This window comes from Gallus gallus, chromosome 4 (assembly GCF_016699485.2).
Source record: "Gallus gallus isolate bGalGal1 chromosome 4, bGalGal1.mat.broiler.GRCg7b, whole genome shotgun sequence".
Classification (NCBI taxonomy): domain Eukaryota; kingdom Metazoa; phylum Chordata; class Aves; order Galliformes; family Phasianidae; genus Gallus; species Gallus gallus.
The window spans coordinates 27,548,393-27,564,821 of NC_052535.1; the positions used below are offsets into that span (position 1 = coordinate 27,548,393).

The following is a 16,429-nucleotide window of genomic DNA, read 5'->3' on the forward strand; positions in this document are numbered from 1 at the left end:
TAAATGCAACAGTTTTAACATAAAATAGAAGAAAGCCTGACAGCAGCAATACAAAGGATATACTATAAAATTAATAAAGATATGGAAAAAAAAAAAAAAAAAAAAGCCTCTTTCCAGGAATCCAAGAACCTTTGTTGCTTTGCAGAGATTAAAAAAAAAAAAAACAATCAAGAAACAAACAAAAAAAATAGAGGAAAAAAAACCAACAACCTCAACAATAAATGAAACCCAACCCACTCCATAATGCAACAGGTAAACTTAATTACTACTGTCATAGTCTTAAAAGAGTAGCATTATGTAATAATTTTATTTTTTGAGTATTTTTTTCTCTACTATAAATATTCATGTCAGTACTCATATTCTGGTAAGACACTACTGACAAAATATGAATAAAATATGCATAATAGTTGTTTATACAATAGGTTTATAAGGTTGGCTCTAAGGGGTTCAGTATAACTAGGTCAGCTTATGTTATTATTATTATTATTATATTAATTTTACTTTTGAAAAATGCAGTTACTAAGATAACGTGAAAATAAGTAATGATTTTGAAATGGCACAAAAAAAAAAAAAAGCTTAAAACACAGTGATACTGTGTTCATTTTATATGCAAATAAATTCTTCTTTTTACTACTTGCAAAGTACAATTCATCAGCCAAAAATATAGCCTTTGGTGACGAACGTGTGGTCATAGTAAACATTAAATTTAATCTTAGCTAAAATTTTTCTAAAGTTTTCCTCAAGAGTGTGTTGGGTTTTTTTTTCATCTTAAAAAAGTACTATACTCTCTATTTTACTCTCTTAGAAGAAGCAAAAGTGTTGGCTACATTTCTTTCCAGTGAAGAGATAGAAGTATATAAATTAGATCAGATTCTAAAGCACTTTTGCAGCTTGTTAGATATGTCTTTCTTGTGTTTACTCTGGATTGGATTTCAAAAATATTAGATATTTAACACACAAAGTTTTGATTTTTTTTGTTTCTGTTTTTAGAATTTTTTTTTCTTCAACCAGCAATTCCATCCATAACTGGAAAAAAGTCTCTTCACTGAGTTTAATCAAAGCTAATTAAAAGAACTTTTCCTGTGGGAACTTAACAAGTCAGTATTTTTCCACTGAAAATAATTTAATCAAATATTTCTGAGCTACATTCGTCATTCCTTTCTGTCTTGCTGCATATTGACATACAAGAGCATTCTGCTGAGATGTACTGATTTTGTAAGTGGAAAAGAACAATGAAATATGTGTAAAATTATAACAGCTTAAATAGGAAAAATGGCTGCTTAAATTGAAACAGTACTGCCATTTTTTGCATGGTTCATAAGCATAAATTGACTGTATGAGTTCATTTTAAAACCAGAACCATTTCGGGTTAGAAAAATTTAGACCAATGTACTTGTTTTTCTCCATGTTCCCAAATCCTTCCTAAGAGTTTTTTTCTCCTAGAACTACTCACTAATTCATCATGGTTGTAGATCTCATAGATTAGAGATTTCCAATTTATAAGGGGCTGCTTCTGTGATAACATCTGCATGCCAGCTGTCATATATATATCACAAGGGTTACACTAAATAATCTTCCTTATGTCATTCACATTAAGTCATTTCTCTCAGTCATTCACAGAAAATGTTTCTTCAGTGAGAAGTAAGACACACACAAACCTACATTTTCTTACATGATGTCACTGTGTATATTTGAGGCTTTTTTTTTTTAAACCAAGACATAGGATAATTATAATTTAAAATATTTGACTGGAAATCAAAATAGCTACCGCCTACCAAAGGCACCAAATGTTTTTTGTTTGTTTGTTTGTTTGTTTGTTTACTTAAATGTTTGCAAACTTTTAGAATGTAAGACAACACATCAATTTCTTGACACTTCCTTCAAATTGACCTTTAACACGTATCCCAAAAGAATGTAATTTATCTTTTCCCTTCCCTAAAAATTATATTTTACTTTACTTTTACTATGACTTCATTAACATATTCTACATTAAACACAATTCTTCTTACCTAGAAAAGGAATCAAAAATTTTAATGACACTGCTGCAGATGGTTAGCTTAGATTTAAGAAATATGGCTCTTAAAGTTATTTTAGATTGCTTGATTTCATTTAAGATATATAAACTCCAATTAAAATAATTATGATTGTTTTAAGAATATACCTAGCATCTTAACCGATAAATATTTTTGCATGTGAATATCAATAATCAATAATAAACTTCTAGTTGTCTTGGCTGTCAGAAGTCAACAACAAATCTCCATGTGTCAAATCTATTAAAGTTATGGTTTATTAATAAAGTTTAAGTTGCTTTTTTTGACTTTATAATTCAATATTTAATCAACAACACGTCATTAGCTTCTTCTCTTGAAAAATAAATGTGAAATGAACTCCTCAAATTGTAAGCAAAGAAGTCTTTATAATTATTTAGTATTAAAGCAAAGGCTCTATACTACTTGTGGCATGGATTTTTTACTGCCCAGTCACAGTACATGAATGATGTGAGTATGGATTACATAATTTAGTAAATGAAAGATAAGTGGGAGAGAAAGGAAACAAGTAAACAAACAAAACAAAAACAAACAAAACAAACAAACAAACAAAAAATCCCACCTACTGCCTAGGCATCACTATCTCCCACTGCCAAACTGATGCCCAGCCAGTTCCTGAGCTAACCTAGCCGAATCTCATTTCTCTTTTTGTTGATAAGCATGCTTTTTTAAGCCATGGAATCTCTCTTTGGTTAGTTTGGGTCATCTGCCTAGTCGTGTATCCTCAAAAAGTCTTGCACACCACTTGATCTACTCACTAGAAAGCAGAGAAACAGAAAACACTTTGATGCTGTTCAAACCCTGCTCAGTGACAGCCAAAACACTAGTGTGTTTTCAGCATTGTTTTTGTCACAAATTTAAGATACAGCATCACATGAGCACTCAACAGAATCCAGCACAGAAGGACAAGAAGAATTAATGATACAGTGTTCTTTAATATGTTAAATTTGACAGACATTATGTTATGCAAAAAAGAAATCCTTCGAACAGTCCAGACCACATTCGGGAACTTTTGTGAAGGAAATATGTTGCCATTCCCCTGTGTTTCTTCTTCCAAATGTGATGTCCATACAGTATATGCATGTTTTTTTTCCACAAATCAGCCAACAGTGGCCAAATATTTTATCATGCCTTCTCTAAAATGCTGCAGAAAAAAATAAAATAATAAAATAATAAAAATAAATAAAAGGCCTTCCATTCTGATCTTCTGAAGCAGCAGCAAGGCACATAATTGCATTTTCAGCCTAGTGAACTCTACTCAACTGCAATTAAACAAAGCTGCTAGTTATAAAATCAAGGATTCTGATTTATTGGATTCTTGTCATTGTTGGTAGTGCTAGTTTCCCTTCTGCATATGGTATATACCATATATGCTATTATTAAGATTAACCAGTAATAAAAACGGTGTAGATCATTAAACATTTTTAGCATCAAGTTTTAAAGTACTATTTCCATTTACTTTGGCAAACTAATAATGAGGAATAATTTCATTTTAGAGTTAATAGGATCATTAAGCTTGGAAACCTTGGTATAACTGAATTAAATAATTGTTTTATTGTCATTATAAAGGATGGAGAAAGAAAAAAATACTAATGGAAAAAATAACTGGCTGAATATCTTTTCCTTTGAAATCATGGCTTTCCCTTTTAGCTTCTCAGCCATTTTCTCTTTAGAAGGTAGGAGAGCTAATGATATGAGGCTGTGACTGGAACTGTTAGGAGAAAAAAAAAAAGAAAAAAGGATATCCAGATAAGTATTACTTACTTCAGAATCATTTATTTCTTTCCTCATGAAGGTGTAATTATTTTATTGATAAGTATGAATACCAGTGTCTTTTCTTACATTTGCGGAACCAAAACTTCATCTTTCCAAAAAATGGTCTACATCTGTGTGATTCACATTAATGAAAGTCTACAAGAGAGGACTCCACAATAATCTGAAAGTTTCACTGCCTATAGCATTAGCGAGGTTTGTTTTGTTTGTTTGTTTTTGGTTGTTTGTTTTTTTTGTTTGTTTGTTTGTTTTGTTTTTGTTTTTTGCACTATATTTCATCCACCTGAAATTATTCAGTCTTGATCAACTGAGGATGCAGAGAACTCTCCTCTAAACAGTTTTCCAAAATGTATGAGTACCATGTAGGACTTTGAAACTGAAGCTGTGATTTCATCTCTTGAATGGGTTTATTTCCTACATGTACGGGGTGAAGGAGGCCTTGCTTGAATTTCAGAGCACTAGCTAAGGAGAGGAACACTCACTCCAAAGGTGGAAATTGAGGAGTGGTTTACTAGGAATAGGCAGACTTGGGAGGAGTCTGCTAGAAGCAGGGCAAGGCTTTAGCTTATCGATGGCACATTCCTTGAATTCCAGGTCTGAAGCTCTCAGGTAAGAAACCGGACCAACCACTACAAGGGAAGTCATATTCAAAAAGACCTACCTAAACGCAGTGCATGTCCAAGAAGTGGAGAGCAAGAAGACATTCACAGAATTAGTTAACATAGGATGACCCATTGTCTAGAATGATTTAGCATTTCTTGCATCCAGGAATCATGATTGTACATTTCATGTGGTATAAATAAGTCTGCTTAAGAACCATTAGTTCTGCAACTGGGGTGGTGTTAGCTCCATGCACAAGTGTGCACCTTAGACTAATAAACTACCTTCATTCTAACTCTCTGTGAGTCTGAGTGCTGCTCTGCAGGTCACCTGAAAGGATTGGAAAAATAGTACACTACATTTTGTTAAAAAATGTGACTGACTAACAACAAAAAAAATTAACAATCTTAAACTGATTTTTGTAGTAAACAAAACATAAAACAGTTATATAAAAATTAATTTACTAATTATGTAAATAATTAGGTTTCCATTTTGCTAGCTTATAATAAAATTGTATCTTTCCCAATAAATTCAGTTTATATCTATACATTGTTTTTCTGAGTAGATAGAATTAAGAATAAATCTTTAGGGCATAAGTAGGTGTTAAAGAATGACTGAAGACTGCATTCTATGTTTACAAAATGTTACTGATTTAAGTAGGTGAGATTAAGTAGTGAACAAAAATAGGTGGTATGGAAGTTAACTACTTCTACAGAAAACAAAGAGACATGAAAAGTGCATAAGAAAAACACTTCTGAAGAGTAAAAGCATGCCAAACACAAATTTTCTTCACAGTTTTGGACTGAGTAGCACCAGTGTAAAAGGAGAAACAAAAATGTCACAATATAAGGGTATAGGTATGTACTAGAATCCGGAAAAAAAAACACTTTATATGTGACAAATAGTTATGTAGTGTAAGATATAAATACTATTGCCAAGAATTTTCTGCAATAATTATTCATAACAAATAGTGCTGCATAAGCTACAGGATGAGCTGTCAGTATGCATCTCTCAAGTTATAAAATAATAATTATTATAATGTTCAGCTTAAATAATGTTAAAACACGTATTTGTAGAATTTAAAAAGTTTTTTTTTCAAGGAGAGCCTCCCCCAGCTGGGGAATCAAGTAGGAAATTAGAAAAGTGTGAGAGTAACAGAGGCCTCTAGAGAAATGGTACTGACCTCATTGTGAGACTGTATTTTTGCCCCAAAGACTGAAAGAAAGTAGACTGAAGTCAGTAAGACTCTAAACTCAGAGGTAAACAGGCACAAGCCAAGTATATTTCCATTCCTGTTTCCTTTTATCATTTCAATATGTAGCTGAGAAGTAGAGACTTTGGAAAGAAGAATTTTGCTGAATTTAATTATCTTGTCATTGTCAAACTTATTCCAGCCATACAAATATTAGTTTCAGTCCACATTTAAAGTCTTACTATTGCCTCTTATTTCTGATCTTAGGAGCTTAAGTTCACACTGCCTGAATTTGTGCTACTTGGCCATAAATCTGCCTGGGAAAACATGAATGACAGTGGAATGTGGAGCTCATAAGATGTTCTACGATTCATTTTACATGTTTTTTCAACTTTTGTTTTTTTATTAGAAAGAAATGTTTAGTCACATGATAGGATCAGATACAAGTAATGCCAAAGAGTTCAACAATAACATTAAGGAAGAGAATTACTGTTCTATCATTTTGTTTGTGCAAGACAACAGCAGAAATTTGCTATCCCACAAGGGATTCTATCATCTTGATGTTTTTTAATTTCTTAATTTCTATGTGAATTATCTTCTTTCCCTGCTCACTATATATCAAGAAGAAACTTTCCTTCTTTGCATTATCTTTGACTTTTTAATAATTAAATCTATTTATGACATCACTATAACAGAGCTGACACAGCTGAAGTGAGCAAATATGTAGATTTATTGTCTCAGCTTCTGCAAAGAAGAAAGACAGATGAATTATAAAGGTTGCATTTACTTCTCAGTAACAATAATAAATTATAATTGGCCATTTGAGGACAAAATGGATCAGAAAGGTGGAAAGTAATTTGAGTAATCTGCAAATAATACACTTGTAAAATCTGACTGAGTGTGAAGGTTCATCTTTGTTAAATGTTGAGTCATCTCCATTTTCATGTCCCTACAGTCAAAAAAGTATCAGCACTTTGCATACCAAAATGTCATATGACAGGCTATAAGTTTTTATACCAATACCAGGAAAAAAAAAAAAAAAAAGAGAGAGAGAGAGAGAGAAAGAAAGAACATAAATAATCAGAAGCCCTTATTTTTGGAGATGGGGACAAGGAGTAGAAGGGGATAAACTCAAAAGTGATCATACTATGTTATTTTTGAACAGTATTTCTCTTGAACTTGACACACAAGGTTTTTTTTAAAAATAATAGTCTACATCAGTAGCAGCTAAAAAAGTTATAAAACTTAAAAATAAGTAACATGGAGCTATTTTCTACTTAACTTTATTCACTGTACAGCAAGTATTAACCTAAGTATATGCTAGTATTTTTCCAGATAATATAATGTTTTTGACACAAGATTTTACTGTGCAGAAATGGAAAAAGAATGAGCTGTCATAATTGTAGAAGGCCAGTTTCTTACAAGAATAAAAACCTTTGGATTTTTCATGGCTTTACATTCAAGAATATTTAAAGTTCACAGAAAATTTGTATTTGTTTTTGGATTCAAATATAAAAATGCAGAAGTTTTAATATTCTACAAATCAGTATCTAATTTGCTTTGATGCCTTTAAGATGCATATCTATTATGAACCTTGACAGAAATTAAAATTTAGATGCTTTTATTTTGTTGAATATAGATGTATTGAGTGGAAACAAAAACTCATGCTCAGATCAACAGCAACTGAAGTCAACCTTGGCTTTGTCCATCCAAGTCATGAAAATCTTCAGGGATGGAGATACCTCAACCCCCCTGGGTAACTTTCTTGTGCTAAACTACACCCTTATATCTAATCTGAACCCTCTAGGCCATAGCTTGTGACTGTTGCTCCCTGTTTTAACATCTGTAGCTACCAAGCTGTTTGATTACCTCCACCCTTGTGAGTGTCCTTCCAAGAACTGCTAGACACTGCTAAGTTTGCCCTTGCTGCCCATTCCTTTATTGGAGATCGAACCTTCCGCTGGACCCTTCTCAGACTCCTGAATTTGGCACCGTTACTTCACGTCTGACCTTAGCACAATGCTGAGTAGAAAGGAGACGTTATTTCTGCTGATTTCCTGGTGATGAATCTCCTCAGGTAACCCAGTTTGCCTAATTGAAAAGAGACCTCATTAATCCATATCTGTTGGTATCCATTCCTAGATCTTTTTCAACAATCTGCTACTCTACTAATCCAGTCTGAGCCTCTATAGATGCATGGGGTTATTCCATTCATAAGTAACTGAACAAACCCTCAAGTATTCCAGTCAATCAGTGAATAAATAGAGAAATAAATGAAATTACATGATAATACTACTATTCTAAAGTACCACGTTGTAGTACAGTGTCCTACAGTATAGGACTACACTAATATCCCTTTTCATTTTCCTGTCTTGAAACCTTCAAAAAAAAAAAAAAAAAAAAACTAAAAGAAAAAGAGTAACAAAAAAGTTAGCAGTTTTATGTTATTATTTCTTTTTCCTGCTATCCAAACAGATCTTTGGATAAAGTGTTTCAGATTCTTTTAATGATACAATCAGGCGGAACGAAGATACCAGGTAACATAGATAGCATCACTGAGTAAATTTCTACCATACCTGTTTCAGTAGGAGTTTAGTTTACCAGAAATTATTACAGAACCACAGAATCATAGAGGCTGATAATCATCTAGTTCAGAGATCACCTAGTCCAACCACCCTGCTAAAGCAGTGGGAGATAAATTGTAACAATACATGGATAATAAAAATTCTTATGCTTAGTTTGCAACCATTACCTCATCAGTGACTAGGAAGTGGCAACTAGAGAATACACAGATAAATGATATTGAGTGAGTAGGCATGAAAGATTTTTCAAAGTTTTCTGTGGAGTGAAAAAGAAAATGTATATAGAGTATCACACAATTTACAGATTCCAATTAAAAAGAATTTGTGAACAATTTTTAAGTGCACGCTTTAACATTGTAACCATATGGATAAGAAAAGAAAACTACTTATCAGAAATCATCATAAATATTTATTCTTTAAAGGTTTAAAAGACTTCAAAATGGATAGCAAATGTTTAGTTATTACAAGAATAGAACTATCAATCAAAACCAAAGAGACACTTCTAGGGTAAAATATGTCAGACTTAAGCAAATCAAAACATGAAGTTATCAAAATAGAATGAAAAAAATATCAGTTAAAATCATTGATTTTAAGTAGAAATTCTACTGGACTAATGACAACTTCTGCGATGTTATTTATACTGAAATATATAGTTAAAGATTTAGATTATATTTTCCTAATTCTATGTTTATGTACTACGCCCCATCTTCACTTATAAAATAACAAAAAAATGGATCTCAGAAGGTTATCATAGAATCATATCATAGAATCATAGAATGGCCTGGGTTGAAAAGGACCCTAATGATCATCTAGTTTCAACCCCCCGTGCTGTGGGCAGGGTTGCCAACCTCTAGACCAGGCTGCCCAGAGCTACATCCAGCTTTGCCTAGAATAAAGGTTAGGAGCACTTCTATTTATTGTGAGTATTTCTATCCACAGACTCATCTTGGAAGAACCTCTATTGTTTACCTTAGCATCTAGTCCTCATTTAAAAAAGTATAACAATTTGTATATGCTGAATATTTATTTATATTAGTGTTCCTCTTAGTAGACAATATTTTCCATGATATTTCATTGTCCAGACTCTAAATAAAAGAAATAAATCTTCATCTCTCAACAATGAATCTCTGCATTTTATAGTACTAATTCAGTAACAATCAGCAAAACATTCTCAAGAAGATGATTTATAGAGTTGAGTTGTGTGGAGAAAAGAAGTCTGCATAGTAATCAGGTGAGTTTACTGCAAAGAGTTTCTCTTCTCCTAAAATCTGGAGGCATTCAAGAGTGTTTTCTGAAATCCTTTTTACTTTGTAAATGGAACAAATTGTAAATTTATCATGGAAAATGTTACTAATTAAAGCAGGATGATAATGCTCTTTAGACTACTGAAAATAGAAAGCAATGACATGAGACCTTGGGACATGGTGAATTAAAAACCAGGAAATAAAACAGCAGTAGTTGCTCTAATTATGGATACACAGAGCAAGAGGGCCCCAAATTCAGAATTCATGTTTAACAGCAGTTCAGAGGACATTTATTATAGCTTTATTTTGTATGCATAGTGTGTGACTGAATGACAGAGTGTTAGAATGTTAAATTTGACATTAAGGGTCAGAAAAGGATGCAACTGAATCGGTCACTTTCAGCTCCAACAAAGTTTTCCTAGCAAAAAGATAACAACAAGAAAAGTGACTGCTTATTCATTCAAAGAACCACATAAAATAAATTATAGTTCCTCAACACCTTGAAAAACCACTTAGATTGCAAGTAAAGCTTAGCTTGTTCAGAATGTACTCACAATATGCAACAGGGAAAATATTAACAGAATACAAGCAAGAGAGAACAAAGTTGCCCTAGGCCTCTAAAATTTGTTACATTTTACCAATTACTTTACATTTACCAATTATTAGAAAAAGATTTAATCTTTTTCCATTATTTTAAAATCCACCTTTTAATTTGAATCACACCAAACTCAATGGACTGACCACTTAGGAAGCCTGTTCTGTTACAAACAATGAACATAGGTTAAAATTGATTCTAAATAAACATGACTTAGAGATGGCTACAAGATCATCAAAAGCAGGTAATAAGCAATCTACATTTTTCAATAAAATATGCTATGACTAAGAAGAAGAGGTATAAAGTTTTCATTTATGGTATATTCATTATAGTCACATAATTTTAACTCCCATTGTGTTTTCTTTTTTCTTGGTTTGTTTCCTTCTCTTTGCATTTGATCCATTTGACATGGAGGAAACAATGAATGTGGCTCTAAGTTTTACCTCCACTCTCTAAAACAGTTGGAGGCTAAAATCTGACACAGTGTAGGACAACTTCAAAGCTTCTCCGGTTTGTCTTACAGAGCCACCAGAAGTGATTCTGCTATTTGAAATCATGAAAATACAGCGATTTCCTAATCACATTAATACTTAGGCAAAAAAAAAAAAAAAATTAAGAAAATTAAGAAAAATTAAATGTCAGCCTTTCGATCTGATTTATAAGCAAAAAGTATAAGGCATGAAATTAAAAACAAAACAAAACAAAAAAAAAACAACAGGGAAAAGTTAATGAAACTGTATCAATCCTTAAAAAGCTGGGAAGCAGTCTTACTTTTAAGCTCAGTGAAAAGTATGCCTTTAATTCTGTTGCTTTTTTTTTTAAATTAAACTCCATTGATGTTTTGCTTTATTTTACTCTTGTGACTCTCCCCAGACTGTCCACAATCTAATCTCAAGTATGTTTTTAATATTGTGGTTTGTTTGTTTTTAATATTTAAGTATAAACAGTGAAAGTCTTGTGAAAAGTTCCCCTTTTTCCCCCATAGCACCTTTTCTTTTATTTTACTCTCTGCAGAAGATTCTATGAATTAAACAGACCATAAATCATTTCCAAATATTTGATACTTAATGTATAATTCTGTAACAGGATGATCTGTAACTTCCTTGGATTTCAGGAAAAAAAAAAAATGTTAGTACCTCATGCATCTTAGAGATAAGAGAGAAATTAAGTTGCTGAAGTTATTTTCAGGTTTTTATTTGCAGACTTCAGTGTTGCATATTGATATTTTAATAGAAGATAACCTATCACTAACATTCTGTGGTTTTATTCAATGTTGTTTAAGAAGTTTTCCTACTTAGTATTATTTTTTCTTCTGTATTATCTCTTCATGTGTAGAATGCCATCATAAATTTTGAAAGTTCACAAAGACTGTTAATGTAGTTTAGATCAGTTCTTAGAATTAATAGGAATATTTTTAGCACAGTCAGAAATGCTGGCCTTAATCTCTGTCTTCTTCCTCTAGCTTTGCTGTTCATGTATTACCTGTGCACTGTTAGTTCTGCATGGCTAGCTAGATATTCATTATGCAATAAATAGACAAATACTGTTTTTGCTACTATCAAAATTTTCTGCACTTCACAAACTGTGTACTAAGCTAGATGTCAGTTTAATCTTGGCAGATGAGTTAGCACTATGCATGTTTGGAATTCAACAATTTGGAATTCAGTTCAGTAATTGAGATTCTACATTAGCACAAAACACTGTTAAGTAAATAGATACAAATTCAGGTCAAAACTTAGGTACAGAAAGAGGAAAATCATAAAGATATTAGATATTTCCTCTTCATATACTTCATGAACACTGTTAATTTTAAAAAACAGTATTATCTTAGAAAACTGCATGACTTTGAAACCAAGACGGTTACCTGAACCTGCAACATTATCTACTAGCAAGTTAAGAAAGTATAGAAAGAGTAACTAAATAGAACCTGAAAGAATCTGATATCATGGAGGATGAAGGAGAAGGAAACAACAACAACAAAATTTTGCCTGTCCAATATATTCTTTCCTTCATATGTATACAAGATAGTTCAAGGATCTAGGAAGAACATTCTCACTGAAATTATGAAGACTAAAGCAAACGTAATCACTGACCTTGCAAAGATCCTTACTTTCTCTAAGAAGGCTTTCTAAATTTGTCAGCTATCTACACATACAAGGAATGTGGGTTTGAGAAGTAATTCATGGGGAAGATTGGGATTACAAGAGGAACTTCATCAATATAACACCAAGTATTGCAAAACCGAAATTTTAGGTACGCTTTCATAAGGCGAAATCTGAAACAGTAGTCACTCTGTTACATGATATCACTATAGCTTTACTCACCTGCAAAGGAGAACTAGTTCATTTACCATCCTGAAGTTGTATAGCTGCAATAACATGAGACTGTCCACTCGGAAAAATCCATTGAATATAGCACACTATGCTAAATAGTTCAAGTAGCTTCAGTAGTATAGCTGGCTTATATACCACCACATATATATGTAAGCTATGTAAATAAGTAACTATTTAATCCTAACCGTACAGTCACATCCTAAGTTTGAATACATAGGACTCAATACTTTACCTGTGTTAACTGTCAGTATATTACATATTCTCACACATCTACTCTGTCAAAAATGTAATTCATATTTTTAGTTTATGAAACATATCAAATATGATATGGTTAAAATACTCTTTTAAGTCTAAAGTATTGCTGAACTTAACAGTTTCCAAGGAACTGCGTAAAAAGCTTTGTTTATAAATATTCAAAGCATGAAAATAATTTGGAACTACAGGTGGCATTCTTTTTAATGTGGTTTCAAGACTGAAATAAAAAGAGTTTGTTCGCCTATTTTCTTTCAATTTACATTCAAAGCCTAGACAAATATTTCATCCACGTTCAGAGAAGCAAGTTCTGTAGTATAATCTCACACAAGTGGTCAAAACCTTTGCAAAACTGACTGGTGAATCTAGAAGACATCTGTTCATCCTCTTACGTCTTACCATCATCTGTGGCTTCCCAATATCTTCTTTCCTCTTCTCCCTTTCTTCTCCTACCTTTGCCTTAAAATACACAGGGGAGAACTGCTTAAAGTATAAACATCTTATTACTTAAAAATAAACAAAAATATATATTAGAGTCTTGTTGAAAAGTAAGCATGTGTATACCTATTGATTTTAAGAAGTAATCTTTTAGGAAAAAAAAAAAGCTATGTAAATGTAAAACACTATGCAAAAATCACTAAGTCAATCTAAAAGCATTAAATCCACTGTAAGACATTTTAGGAATGTGCATTTAAAATCTATAGCCTTCAGAGTTAAACTTAAACACATAATTAAGGTCTGTATATTGAGAGATTTACAAGTTTTCAAATCTCGTTGCCTATAAAAAAATGTCAAAATTCTTAATGCTTAATTACTGAACTTTTATCATTTTAATGTTAGTGTGACTCAAGATCTCATTCTGACCTTTCTATTTGAATAATAAGAAATATAACATCAGAAGTTTGTGGAAGTTAGTTATAAGGCTGTCAAGTCACTTCATTTTCTCTTAGAAAAAGGAAATAGATCGATCTTCTTAACATATTTCCCAGACAGAATTATTCATGTCATTATTTTCTCCTGAAAATCACTGTTTCTTCATGATGTATGGACATAAGTAGATACAGTATTCTAATAATTCTATCTCAAAACTGTATTCATGCATATTTTCATTTCTTGCCACTGTTTCACATTACTTTTGCTCTTATATTTTCCCTCACAAATTACATACTGCTCTGGGGACACATGCTTTATTGGATATATTTTCTTAACTTCAAACTCTTCTAATCAAAAGTATCTGTCAAAAACAAAGTCTCTAATTCCACAAGACAATGATCTTTCTGCATCTTCTGATGGTGATTTATATAATGATTGCTATTCTCCCGCTTCCCTTATTTCATCTTTTAGTTGTATGTTGACCTTTTTATCCAGAGGAATGTAGGTGAGAGGGTTAAATCTAGATGTGTAATTTTTTTCGAGTGGAATCTTTATTACTTGTAGTTAATTCTAAGATTTAACAATCATTGAAAGTAATTCATTTGGTTAGTAAATCTTCCTTAATGTGGAAATTGCTCTAGGAAAAAATTTTAACTACTGTGTACTATTCTATAGTAGCATTATATAAACATTGCATTAGTGAAATATGTTTGCTGTTAAAATCTTGCAACTATAAAGCAACGCTTGTTTATCCATTTTTCATTTTTGGATATATTGTTAGATATTGTGAAAAATATTACAGCTAATTCCAATTGTTTTTAAATTTTCAATGAGAAATTTAAATAAAAACTTTACATTAGATGCTGTAAATAATTAATTCATTTTGCCAATATTACCCTAAATTACATAGTGTACAAATATATTCTAAAATCTTTTCATTGACAATTTATTGACATAATTGCAGCTTGTCTCTGAAATAAAGTCAGTTACTTGATAGTACCTCTGTGTGTCTTAACACAAATAATGTTGTTGCTCTTAAATGCATCTTATAACATTTGCATTATCAGTTTGAATTACTTCCAGCTTTTATTATGTTTAGAGTGTGTATAGTAAAGATGATAAAAATACACTTGTATGTCATACTTAAAGCTATTTCAGGACAATAGAAAATAAAAAAATACTATCATAGTGCAAGTAAATATTCACTAAAGAAAAAGAAGGTAATTATTATCAATCATATGCAGTAGAAATCAAGGTTTGTCACTATACAGATCATTGTCTTTCTCTTCATCCATCTTTAGGCACTTTTACTTTGCAGTGAACTATCAGCCAGTAGATATTAAGCCTATTTTGTTTTGCTTTGCTTTAATGTGTGTTGGCAGTCTATTTTTATACAGCTTTTTAAACAGATGGTTTTAGATCAGTAAAGCTTAACAAGACGCATAGCAAATGAAAATAAAATCTTCACTAGCAATATTGCTTTTCATTGCCCAGTTGCTGCCAACTAAAATATATTAGACCTATCTCTCATTAAAAAAACAAGAAAAAATGCAGTTTCAGAATTCCTAAGTGCACACTTATCAATTTACAAGAGTACAAATTCTGAGATGCGTTTCTAGGCCGAGGAACCATAGATTTCAGTCATGCACATTTACTGCAAGGATTAATAGGAAACTGACTACTAGCTAGTTCTGCTGCCAGATTTGACTTCTACTATTTTGTGAATACCAATGGGAGATTGTGAGAACCCTTCTTTGTCTTCTGTCTCAAAGCTTGCTTCCTTAGTTATTCCTTGTGATAAGACTCTTAACTGATTTGTGGAGGTGGCAAATGATGGGTGCTACCATGTGACAATCAACATCACTTTGACATTTGAAAGCACCTTCCTCCAGAGCTGCTTGCCTCCGGAAGAGCGTGCTCAGGAGTGGTTACTGGAGGAAGATCTGGCCTAATACCCCAGCTTGGTGTGGGAAAACTGGGGAACAACACCATCGTGCCCTGTGAAAAACAGGATGCAGATGGGCATCCCTCCTTTCTCTTATCTGCTGGCAAGGCCCGGAAGATGATAACAAAGGAATTTCTGCTGAGATCCCAGAGCCAGTAGCTGCCACTCCAAGGAGAGCTGACTCAACCACTTCGGATTTGAGCTGTCACTCAAAAGAGAGCTGACTGGACCACTTTGGACTTATAAATAAGTTTGTACTGCCATCGTCGTTGTCGTCATCGCTGTGGTTACCATCGTCAACAGAACACCCGACGACCCACCACTACTGAAGATCAATGACTGAACTATGAACCACGTTGGACCAAGGTGTTGACTACCTCCCTCCTGCTTCCTATACGGACTCCTTGCTTCTATTTCCTATCTTTTCTGTCAGCCTTCTCCCCGTCCCCATCTCCCTGAACGACTAGGATAATAGTAATAAACCGGTAGGATCAGCATTTGAACCGTTGTTTCTTAATCTCATGCCGGGTATACACACATCAAAGAACCTCCTCTCCCTCCGATAAATTGGAGAGAGACAGAGTTTCAGCCTATGTGAACTGAAAGGTCCTGATCTTGTTTTTAAGAATATTACAACAGACTGCAGAGGGCATATAATGTGTGCATTTTGCGATATAGTAAGTATTAGCAATAATTGGCAACTCACAGGATCACAGAATCACAGAATGGCCTGGGTTGGAAGGGACCTCAAGGATCATGAATCTCCAACCCCCCTGCCTGGCAGGGCCACCAAGCTCCCCATTTACTAGACCAGGTTGCCTAGGGCCCCATCCAACCTGGCCTTGAACACCTCCAGGGACGGGGCATCCACAACCTCTCTGGGCAGCCCGTTCCAGCACCTCACCACTCTTCTGGTAAAGAACTTCCCCCTAACATCCAACCTAAATCTTCCCTCTTTCAACTTAAAACTGTTCCCCCTTGTCCTGCTGTTA

The 16,429-nt window shown here is 33.1% G+C and overlaps 1 long non-coding RNA gene across 1 annotated transcript in view; it reads left to right on the forward strand.

Annotated features, from left to right (window-relative positions):
* The window catches only part of LOC112532404, a 35,370-nt gene extending 19,436 nt beyond the window's left edge, over positions 1–15,934 (forward strand). The window contains exons 2-3 of the long non-coding RNA XR_003075112.3: positions 7,253–7,369; positions 7,463–15,934. This is a non-coding gene — a long non-coding RNA (uncharacterized LOC112532404). The remainder of the gene's footprint in view (positions 1–7,252; positions 7,370–7,462) is intronic.
* Positions 15,935–16,429: the final 495 nt, after the last annotated feature.